Source organism: Sander vitreus, chromosome 16 (genome assembly GCF_031162955.1).
Source record: "Sander vitreus isolate 19-12246 chromosome 16, sanVit1, whole genome shotgun sequence".
In the NCBI taxonomy this organism is placed as follows: domain Eukaryota; kingdom Metazoa; phylum Chordata; class Actinopteri; order Perciformes; family Percidae; genus Sander; species Sander vitreus.
Genome location: NC_135870.1, coordinates 7,063,807 through 7,074,869, shown reverse-complemented (window position 1 = coordinate 7,074,869; position 11,063 = coordinate 7,063,807).

Genomic DNA, 11,063 nt, shown 5'->3' with positions numbered 1-11,063 from the left:
GGAGATCAGGAGGTGTATCTGTTTGCAGCCAAACAAATTCACGTTGTTTTAACAAAGGTATGTTTACATGCTGCAAACAGAATAGGGGCACAGTAAAGTTGGTTAACTTGCTGAAGAGTTGGATGTGTGCAGCTTGTCGCCTTGTTTTGTCGTTGCATTTTTGATGAGCGATAATGGTTCGACTAACCTCGGTGATAAACACATTGAGTGTCCTGTGACTGCTCACAGTAAAAGCCACCCTATTTTTTAGTTGAATGCTTTTAATGTGACACGGCAGCAGTAGGTGGCATGAGATTTTCGTGTTGATTGCTTCGATTGTGTTTTATTTTGTTCACCTACTGTTTACCTATCCAACTGTGTTATTACAAATTATCTTAGCAGTGTGATGTAATGCTATGAGGTTCAATCTGGCTATTATTCAGAAGAGCACTGCATGTTACTCCTACTGCTGGAATTTTTTTAACGTTTCAGAAAGAATAAAGGCCTGGAATTGCAGACCTCTCAAGAGTGATGTGCAAGGCAGTGTGATGAGAGTTGTGTCAGCTTTCTTCAGTCAAAGTGCATTTTCGAGAGTCCCGAGGCAATTGTGCTGGGCCGATGGCTGTGACAAGCAGTAGCAAGGGAAGAGGATCGCAGGCTCATTTGGAAAGCCTTTTATGCCCTTCTGCTTCCTTGCGAGGCAGTATAAAATCGGAACCCTTAAAGCACTGTCATGTCAAAGACAAGAACATTTGTAAGGATATTAGCTATACTAATATATTAGCATTTCTCATGGTGTTTTTCCATTACATGGTACCTGCTCGACTCACCTCGCCTCTACCTGCCTCGCCTCGACTCAACGCACTGTGCGTCCGTTTTCCATTGGAGATTTTACTACCGCCTCAGCGTGGCTGGTTGTCATAGCGGTGCCGCAGTAAACTGCCGTGACCTAACGCGACACACACACAGAACGTGGAAGATGTGTTGTTGTTGCCACAGCCAGAAGACACATTTTGTTTCAAATGAAGCTGGAGGAAAAAAACACAGCTGGCTAAACTATTTAAAAATGGCGGGTTTGTTCAGGACACCCCCCTCTGTCGCTTTCACGTCACCTTTTGGTATCGGCTCTGCTCGCTTGGAACCTCGACTGAGGTGGTAATACAAAAAAGTACCTGTTAGCAGGTACCAGGTACTTTTTTTGCGTAATGGAAAACCAAAAAAGGCGAGTAGAGTCAAGGCGAATCGAGCAGGTACCATGTAATGGAAAAGCGCCATTAGTTGACTCTGGAAAAGAGGAAATGTGTAATGTAGAGCCTCAACTGAAAACAGCAGATAACATAAACTATACACAAGGTGTGGAAAACACTGTTAGAAAATGTCTCAACCAACAAAACTGTCAACAATACAGTATGTTATGTACAGCAGTGGCTGTGAGCAGGCCCGGCTTTCTCACAGAATGATAGTGTTATTTTGCAATTGCCGTAACTATTTCATAAAAGCAGTGTTGTAGAAATTGATGTTGTTATCAGGACTATCGGGTTTGTGCCCTTTTTCCGCATTTCAAACGTCATAGTAACCTTAACATGTGATTGAACAGTGCTGATTGTGAATTATTTATTATTTTGTACTATTATTGCTAAAATAAATGTTATGTCGTTTTTTGGGTCAATACTTGGCAAGCTACAGTACAGGATGCGTTTGTGCCAAAATCTTTTGTTTGTTTTTGACCACTACAGTAGTGGCGCTATGGAGCAATGTTTTTGAAAAAGTGGGTCCCAAGGACATGCATACGTGTAGTGACACATGCCTGCTGTTGCTTTCACGCTGTTCTGCCGATCGACAGTTGGTGGCGGAACTTCTCCTTAGAAGACCACAAACTAACAAACATGATTTAAAAAATCATTTATGAGGAAGGCAAAGCATTCAACAAGTTTATTAGAACTCAAGCACTCACACAAAAAAACTCCACCTTTAAGGCCTTTAATAATTTGCCAAATCATAATGATGAACAGCAGCACATATTGTCAAGTTTGGTTATGTGTTGGTTATGAAAGCGCTGTCAATGACACTATTAGCAGCAGCCAAACAACCAGCCTCAGGAATAGAAGGAAAAATAATATCTCACTGAAAGAGCCATTAAAGGAGAATTCCGACCAATTTTTACGTTAATCTTGATCACTATAGCTATGCGAGTACTTTCGATAGAAAACCCCCCGACCCGAATCAGTGCAGGTAACACGGAGAAGCTGCAGCTACGTACTATAAGCATCCCCTGAGCTAAAACGGCAGGAGGACATAGCCACACCACCGCTGCTCCGTGGATTTTTATTGGGATGATTATCACAGAAGCCTGTCTGAATACACTCACTGGACGGCAGCTAGCGGCTAACGGCTATCAGCTAGCAGGGCAAGCTAGCTACCGGCAGGATCGAGACAGGGACCAGGGTAGGTGAATTTAAACAATGTCTGAGATGAAAACGCATCTTGTTGACACGTAAGGGCCCTGTTCATGTGGCACAGACGTATTAATTGCATTTTGTGTCTGTTAAGAGGCACAAAGGCACTCTAAAACCTGCCCCGACCACTGCCGTTTTAGCTCAGGGGACGCTTGTAGTACGTAGCTGCAGCTTCTCCGTGTTACCTGCACTAATTCGGGTCGGGGTTTTTTCAATAGAAAGTACTCGCGTAGCTATAGCGATCAAGATTAACGTAAAAATTGGCCGGAATTCTCCTTTAAGTGTACGCAGTGTATTCAGTGCACACTGGATCGATTTTTTTCTGATTATTTTGGCTGTTTTTATTTTTGGTTCTTAGCTTGTACATAGATTGCACTGACAGGCTTGTTTATCAACCACCACAAGAAGAATGTAAGGAAATATGAACAATGTTCCTTAGTGTGTGAACCTGTTTGTCTTCATACACATGTATTTATGTTTAGAATATGTAATGTATATTTCAACCACTTTCTTTTGGAGTATTCATTATATTTGATTTGGAAAAAAAATATGGATAAAGATATTGTACTGCCAATGTTCTTTGCTGCTTGTTTGCAAAAGCAATTTCAGAGAGACAGTTTGCTAATGAAAAATAAAAATGAACATTTATAAAACTATGTGTTGAATTATGTGACAATAGAAATAAAATTGTATTTCTATGGATGTTACAATGGGTAAGATTATTATTCTTACATCTCAGTGAGGCTACAGAGAAGGAGTGAAGGATTTGTGAGAGAAAATGTTTGAGAAAATAATATGTGTATTACTTATGTTAAAAGTCTATTTGAGAAAGGCGGTTGCACACACTATACACAATATATAATACCCCTTTCCCACTGTCCAAAACAAATCACCAACACCCACTAACATCTGGCTTTTCTCTTCAGTGGGAAAGGTTACAATTGGCATTTCCTCCCAGAACAAATGACTCTGAAGTGTCACGGGCACATCGGATCTAGCTTGGGTCGGCAGTGATGGAAACGAGACACCCGCATGGACACGCTAACTTTCCCTTTTTCCATTTTCTGGCGGGATGCTATGACCACGTTGCCTTTGTTGGTAACTTCTGTCATCTTGGCCCCAAATTCTGTTCATCTCCTCCCAAGCGGCGCTTAGACATTGTTCCAAATTCCTTGGCATGGAGTTTTGAAAGAGAGACTGAATAAGTAACAGATATTTAAAAGAAGCAACTACCATAACATTGTAACTGGCCTCCATGCTGCTTTTGACTGTTTGCTAACCCTGTTTTCTGAAGCGTAGGCCTACGTGACGTTGAACGTGACGACAAGAAAAAAAAAACACAAAGGCATACCCGTCTACCAGCAATGGGAAAGCAGTCTTTTGCCTATTTGCGGGTTTACCGGCTTTTAAAAAATCTTGCACACACTAATTTTGGTGAAAAAAGGTGTTTAAGACAACAAAATATTTAGTGTAACTTAATGATTTCACTAAATATCCAAACTTGGTCAAAGAAGGTCATTTTTGACATATTATTTTTCTTGTAACCTAATGTACTGTGTTGCAGTTAATCCCTAATCATTATGTGTCTTCCTTACCAAAAGCATGACTTTATAATTGTTTTGAGATTGATTTATCAATGTACAACTACTGCAAAATACCTCCCCCCCCCCTATTTTTAATGGATTTAGTTTCAGGCTTTAGTCTGTTGAAAGATAAGGCTTGCTGGATTTTATATTTCTTATTGCATGAAATAACCAAAGCCTAGAGCACCTCATGACAATAAGCCTGAGTCAAGTAGCCTATCACACAATCTTCCTAACAAAAAGAGATTTTATAATAGCTTTAATGGGCTGGCCATTATAGGTTGCTTAATGGGGCCTATATGTGAAATAGATTTTAATCTAAACTCATTTTCATTTTTATAATGAGGCTAGAGTTACTGCAAGAGTTAATGCAAGGTGTCAGAATTTTATATATATATATATATTAGAGATGCACTGATAGACCGGCCAGTGACCGGAACTGGCCGGTTTTCACGTGCTCGGCCATGACCGGCGACCGGCAGGTCAGTCTGACATATACCGATTTCACGCCGGTCAATGCTACAATTAACTGACAACATAAGTTATACGTGTTACAGTTTTCAAGGACGCACGCACACACGGACGCGACAGCAAAGTCTCTTTTTCCTTTCACTCAACTTTTCCGCCGTGTGTCGCGCGTACCTGCTCGCGGTGTGAAGCGCGTGTCCATGCTATTCTCGCACATGTAGGGAACCTCGTGAATTAACCTGCAACATGTCAGCTGTTTGGAAATTCTTCAGCGTGTGTGCAGAAGATAACACGTTTGCAATATGCACCTGCAAGGAAAAAGTAGGGCGTGGAGGGACGACACCAAAAACCAAAATCACATTTTTTTTGTTGGATATTGGATGTGAAAAGAAGGAAATGGTTCTAACATTGCACTTTAGATGTGTGTGAATTTCCCACACCAGGAGTCATTTATATAGTTCTATTTTATAGTGATCCATTATCTGTTCAAAAAATGTTCTATTAAAGAAAAGATAGAAAATGAAATATTTGTGTGTGCTGTAAAGTGGTCAGAAAAAATGAAATCGGAATTGGCTAAAATCGGTATCGGCTGGCCTAACTCAAAGAAAATCGGAAATCGGAATCGGCCTAGAAAATTGTAATCGGTGCATCTCTAATATATATATATATATATATATACACATACATACACACACACACACACACACACACACACACACACACACACACACAGGTACTGGTCATATAATTAGAATATCATGAAAAAGTTGATTTATTTCAGTAATAAAAGTGAAAACAAAAAGTGAAACTTGTATAATGATACATTCATTCCACACAGACTGATATATTTCAAGTGTTTATTTCTTTTACCTTTGATGATTAGAACTGACAACTAATGAAAACCCCAAATTCAGTATCTCAGAAAATTTGAATATTGTGAAAAAGTTCAATATTGAAGACACCTGGTGCCACACTCTAATCAGCTAATTAACTCAAAACACCTGCAAAGGCCTTTAAATGGTCCCTCAGTCTAGTTCTGTAGGCTACACAATCATGGGGAAGACTGCTGACTTGACAGCTGTCTGAAAGACGACCATTAACACCTTGCACAAGGAGGGCAAGACACAAAAGGTCATTGCTAAAGAGGCTGGCTGTTCACAGAGCTCTGTGTCCAAGCACATGAATAGAGAGGCGAAGGGAAGGAAAAGATGTGGTAGAAAAAAAGTGTACAAGCAATAGGGATAACTGCACCCTGGAGAGAATTGTGGAACAAAACCCATTCAAAAATGTGGGGGCGATTCACAAAGAGTGGACTGCAGCTGGAGTCAGTGTTTCAAGAACCACCACGCACAGATGTAAGCAAGACATGGGTTTCAGCTGTCGCATTCCTTGTGTCAAGACACAGCATCAGAAGTGTCTCGCCTGGGCTAAAGACAAAAAGGACTGGACTGCTGCTGAGTGGTCCAAAGTTATGTTCTCTGATGAAAGTAAATTTTGCATTTCCTCTGGAAATCAAGGTCCCAGAGTCTGGAGGAAGAGAGAAGAGGCACAGAATCCACGTTGCTTGAAGTCCAGTGTGAAGTTTCCACAGTCAGTGATGGTTTGGGGTGCCATGTCATCTGCTGGTGTTGGTCCACTGTGTTTTCTGAGGTCCAGGGTCAACGCAGCCGTCTACCAGGAAGTTTTAGAGCACTTTATGCTTCTTGCTGCTGACCAACTTTATGGAGATGCAGATTTCATTTTCCAACAGGACTTGGCACCTGCACACAGTGCCAAAGCTACCAGTACCTGGTTTAAGGACCATGGTATCCCTGTTCTTAATTGGCCAGCAAACTCCCCTGACCTTAACCCTATAGAAAATCTATGGGGTATTGTGAAGATGCGATGCGCCAGACCCAACAATGCAGAAGAGCTGAAGGCCACTATCAGAGCAATCTGGGCTCTCATAACACCTGAGCAGTGACACAGACTGATCAACTCCATGCCACGCCGCATTGCTGCAGTAATTCAGGCAAAATGAGCCCCAACTAAGTATTGAGTGCTGTACATGCTCATACTTTTCATGTTCATACTTTTCAGTTGGCCAACATTTCTAAAAATCCTTTTTTTGTATTGGTCTTAAGTAATATTCTAATTTTCTGAGATACTGAATTTGGGGTTTTCATTAGTTGTCAGTTCTAATCATCAAAAGTAAAAAAATAAACACTTGAAATGTATCAGTCTGTGTGGAATGAATGTATACATTATACAAGTTTCACTTTTTGAATGGAATTACTGAAAATAAATCAACTTTTTCATGATATTCTAATTATATGACCTGTGTGTATCTATATATTAGGGCTGTCATGTAAGGCACGTTAATTTCGATTAATTAATCTGAGAAAAATTAACGCAGATTAATCCATTCCATATTGACGTTTGCATACAGACGAAAATCTGGTTCCACTGATATGTCTGCGCTTCTCTCTGCTGCTCTGAAACAGACGTTACAGGAAACACAAACACCGCTGCACGTGACGCTAGTTAACACTATACTCAACAGCAGCTAACGTTAGCCTACCGCTAGCTAGTTAACACTATACTCGACAGCAGCTAACGTTAGCCTACCGCTAGCTAGTAGCTGGATTAAACACGGTTACAATGCTGACAGCTAACGCTAAAACGGTGTAAAGTTTGACTGTTTTACTGTAGAGGATTCAACACCGGTACGTAACAATCTGCAGCTGCCGTCGGAGAAACAACACAGCCGGTGCGTTCAATGAAACTGGTAAACTACAGCCTCGTGGTGCATTTGAAGTTATTGTAAATGTCCTTTTCCTATCTGGTTGTTGTTTTTGTCATTCAACAGCAATTTACTAGTGAAATAAGTTATTGTTATACATTATTATTAAATCATTTAATTTTGACCATATGGCCTTAGCAATAAACAAGCCGTTCTTTAATGTCACCAACTGTTTAGTACCCTTTTTTTTTTCTCTTTCTTTTTTTACTTTCTTAAAAAGTATCGGTTCAGGCACCGTTAATTATGTATGTGATTAATTTCGATTAATCACAGAGTATGTATATATATATATAATTAGAAATGTTGCTGAAAACAAGACATCCCTTAAGGACGTTTACACCTAACATTTATTCAACCTATAATCCAAAATGGCACACAGCGTCACGTTTCGTACACAGCTCAAACTATTTAGATATACAATCCAGTTCTAAAATCAAGTGCCTGTTTAAACTGAGCTTTTCTCTTCCACTTGTTAACTTATTCCAGTTTCCTAAAATTTAAATTATTATTGAATTATTGTGAGAAATAGAGACATTTATAATGCTTCCACTGACAGGATTGAAATAACACGTCTTTGTCTCTCTCTATCTCTCTCTGGTATATTACTCACTTTCCTTTTTCTCCTCAAACATTAATATGCACCCATACTAATATGGTATATTAAGGAGAGAAATCCCAGCAATCTTTCAGCAATCTACACCCAGCCATAAATGCTAAATGTTAGATGAAGATGCATGGTCCTGTGTGCATCTTTTTATTGGTTTCTTGCTTCTTTTATCCCTGCTATGTTGCTATATTACCATATTTATAAATAGAGGTGTTGAGTCCTTGGGTAGACTTTTTTTCCTAGAAATTGAAGAAGTTCACAGTTTGATCAAAGCAAGACTGAAAGACAAACTAAGAAGAAAATGTCTCAACCCAGCTCAAGGCTGGACAAAGGAGGAGAGACAAATGTGTTTGTTTGCATATCTAATTGGGAAATTAACGTAAAGACAAACTAAATACAACAGTACTAGTGTGAAGAGAGTCTTCAGCCAGCCCAGGTGAGTTTAATCTCCCTAACAACCTGACTCGGCACACCAGGGCCAGGCTCCTGGAGGGATTTGTTTAGCAGGCCTTTATCATATTTTTTGCGACTGAAATCTGATACAGACAAATACAAAGATAAATCTGTGCTACAGCTGGGCTAACAACACTTGAATGACAGATAAGTAACAAGGGATCAGAGAGGGCTAGAGTGGGAGAGTCTAGTGAAGAGAGAGCAGGGATATGTGGGGCTTCCTGTGGGGTGATGTGCTCTGCTGTCCTCAGACAGATAGACAGCTTGAGAAGAGGAGAATTATCAGTATGGAAGTAAATATTACTGCAAACATCAGTTAAATCTGTTGATGAGAGTGATATTTTAACATACAAGGATATAGTTAATTCTTGCCATCTCCTGTCATGTATTACTATCTCATCTTATTGGATCTCATTAGATGCACATATCAAAACTAGACATGGTTCAATACCATTTTTTGCTTCCCGATTCCGATACCTGAACTTGCGTATCGGCCAATGCCGAATACTGATCCAATACCAGTGTGTCATATATTTTATTATGTTTTAACAGATGTATACTACTATCCCTGTATGGATATGATATGATTTCTATCATTGTTGTATGGCCCGACTCAGGTTAAACTTTTAGTGAAACATGAACAAACACAAACAATGAATGCCATAGAACTTTCTTCAGTCATAACGGAAAAAGAACATAAATAAACTACTTTAAAGCAGATCAGGGCTATATTACGTGGTAAGATTGGTGCATAAACTTCAATATTTTCCGATACTGGTATCAGTATTGGAACATCTCTAATCAAAAACACCAGGGAAGTTCACACAACATGTTGGCAGTGAAGCTGCATATCTTCCTTCTTCAGAACACCTAAATTGGCTTGGAATTAATTATTTACAGCTGCAAAGGGGGCAAAATGGGTCAAAAGCACTGATAAATCCCAAAGTTACCACTGCCAAATTCAGAATGCAGTATATTGTAAGATCAGATGTCACCAAGATCACAAAGTTTAAAGGTACACTACGCTGTATATAGTCAGTGAAGCAGAAAACAACAACACCAGCAGAGGAAATACAATAATTGAATTAATAACTTCTACATTTTTGGTCATTTACTCAAGCTGCTGTATCCAATAACGTTGCAATAACGGCCCAGCTCAAGTTAAACTTTTAGTGAGACATGAACGAACACAAACAACAAATGCCATAGAACGTTCTTCAGTCATAACGGAAAAAGAACATAAATAAACTACTTTAAAGCCGATCAGGGCTAAATTAGCAGAGGAAATACAATAATTGAATTATTGACTTCTACATTCATTTACTCAAGCTGCTGTATCCAATAACGTTGTAGTCTTTTGTTGATACAGCAGTTCTGTAATTGTATGTGTACCATGACAGAAGACAGCTGATATGTTTTAACATACAGACAAACTTGTCAGCACTCACAATATGAGACCTACTTGAAAAAGGCTAAATAAATGTAAAATGTCATACAGATAATCAAATTGACCCAAATGTCTGGCAAATGAAGCATAAAATCAAAGATACATGTTGGTCGGTTTTATATTACCTTACAAGACTGACAGTGAAAAAGAAATGAGGTCAAATGTGATCAACTGATATTACATGTGATTAGTGAAGGCCATGATAAACTATCTATTAAATCTGTGTCCTAGGGGCAAAGAGAAAATGGATTGTCGTCTCAACAGATTAAAGTCACCTTTCGGGCCCACTAATCTCCATTAGTGCATCTAGCTTCAACAATATTGCTGTCCCTGCTCCTCCATTAGGTTTACGTGTTATTTTATACAGTACGTGCTACTTTGTTTCCCAGAGCTATTTACTAAGAGCCCACACCTTTTAGCTAAGGACGTTAATCTCTAACATCTGTGTGGAGCTTTTTTACTTCTGGCAATCTGCACTTCATTAAATGTTAAGGAGCATATCTCAATACTTTAAATTGATTCATTTAGTTTTCATTATCGTATTCTACCAGGGGAGCACTGCAGAAAATGTACTTTGACTGAACAAGATGATAGACACTTTATATTATGTCTGGACTATTGACACGGGTTGATGAGGTATAGGCTACTCTCATGAGCTTTCTGGTGGTGATGGATGTGGGGTTTGAATATAGATATACAGAGAACAACTCAGTAGCAATTCAGATAAGAATATTATCACTAAGTAAAACAAAGGGGTATTATTTGGATAATCGTAAAGTAAGCTTTTTAGTGTTTTTAGTTGTCTGTCTAACACTCATCTGACTGAACAGATATGCTCTGGTGCAACAGTGTTTTAAGCTAAATGCTAATGTCAGCATGCTAAGATGTTTACAAAGACGTTTATCATGTTCACTATCTTAGTTTAGCGTGTAAGCACGCTAAGGTTTGCTAATTAGCACTCAACACAAAGCACAACACGATAGCAAATCACCACAACACGACAGCAATTCACACAACATGACAGACAATCTGCACTTCATTAAATGTTAAGGAGCATATCTCAGTACTTTAAATTGATTTATTTAGTTTTCATTATCGTATTCTACCAGGGGAGCACTGCAGAAAATGTACTTTGACTGAACAAGATGATAGACACTTTATATTATGTCTGGAATATTGACACGGGTTGATGAGGTATAGGCTACTCTCATGAGCTTTCTGGTGGTGATGGATGTGGGGTTTGAATATAGATATACAGAGAACAACTCAGTAGCAATTCAGATAAGAA